Source organism: Dipodomys ordii, unplaced genomic scaffold (genome assembly GCF_000151885.1).
Source record: "Dipodomys ordii isolate 6190 unplaced genomic scaffold, Dord_2.0 Scaffold159, whole genome shotgun sequence".
Classification (NCBI taxonomy): Eukaryota; Metazoa; Chordata; class Mammalia; order Rodentia; family Heteromyidae; genus Dipodomys; species Dipodomys ordii.
In genome coordinates this window covers 1,323,419-1,324,719 of record NW_012267375.1, presented here as the reverse complement: position 1 = coordinate 1,324,719, position 1,301 = coordinate 1,323,419, and the positions used below count along the sequence as shown (strand labels likewise).

Here is a 1,301-nt window from a genome sequence, read left to right as displayed (position 1 = left end):
GGGGCCTGTCGGGCGTCCGGCCCCAGAACCGCGGCCCCCGCTGTGCTCGCTGCCTGTGGAGGAGCCCGGGCTGGCGTGGCCGGAGGCGTGCGGGCAGTGCCCCTCTCGCGAGGATAGCGAGCCGCGCTGGCCTTGGACGAGGGGCGGCTCCCGAGACGCGCTGCCCGCCTTCCAGCCGGACGGACGGACCCCTAAGCGGTGACGCCGTCTTGATGAGGAGCCGGAGCTACCGGTGAGCGGGCGGAGCCTGGAGGACAGCCCGCGCAGCCACGGGAGGACTGGCGCGGCGGGCCAGGCCCACCAGGACCGGTGCCGTGCACACCTCCCCAGCCCAGACACCGGAGACCTGAGCGGCAGGAACGCGGGCTGGGGTCCCGCCCCGCCCCGGAAAGCCGCATTGCAACATCAACTTGCCGGGCGCCGGCGGCTCGCGCCTGCATCCCAGCTACTCGGGAGGCTGAGACCGGAGGATCGCGGTTCAAAGCCAGCCCGGGCAGGAAAGGCCGTGAGACTGATCTCCAATTAACCACCAGAAAACCGGAAGTGGCGCTGTGGCTCAAGCCCGTGAGCGCCCGCCTTGAGCTGAAGAGCTGGGACAGCGACCAGGCCCAGAGTTCAAGCCCCGCCACCAAACAAAAACAAAAACCCCCTATCCAATTGGGTTGGAGATGTAGCTCATTGGTAGAGTGCTTGCCTAGCACATGTGAGGCCCAGGTTCATCAGTCATCAGTGACACATCATGCTGCGCACACATAGAAAAGTCAAACGTAGTAATTGAGACCTGTTTGCCACATGTGTGAGAGGGGGAAAAAGCAATTTACAGAACATGAATGACAACATTTGAGTTCACACACACACAGCTGGGCACTGGTGGCTCATACCTATAATCCTATTTAGGAGGCTGAGACTTAAGAGTGGTGGTCTGGAGCCAGCCTGGGCTGAAAAATGAAGAACTTCTCTAATTAAACAATAAAAAGCCAGACTGGAAGTATGCTTCAAGCAGTAGAGTCCCAATACTGGCGTATTCACACACACAAAATATATATACCCCTCCCCCCCTGCCACACACACACAAGGACCCAAAACAGACTCTGTATATGATGGATCTGGTTTGCACAGCTTTTTCCAAGGAATCAAACAAAGGCTGCACTCTGGTTCTTAAAAGCCATGCAGGGACTGGGAAGGTGGCTCAGTGGTAGAGTACTTGTCTTGTATGCATGAGGCCCTTGGTTTGATTCCTCAGTACCACATAAGCAGAAAAAGCCGGAAGTGGGGCTGAGGCTCAAGTGGTAGAGTGCTAG

At 58.3% G+C, this 1,301-nt stretch overlaps 1 protein-coding gene across 1 annotated transcript in view; it reads right to left on the bottom strand.

Moving 5' to 3' along the window:
- Pcnt (pericentrin) overlaps positions 1–1,301 on the bottom strand; it is a 134,675-nt gene that overhangs the window by 132,744 nt on the left and 630 nt on the right. The window lies entirely within an intron of this gene.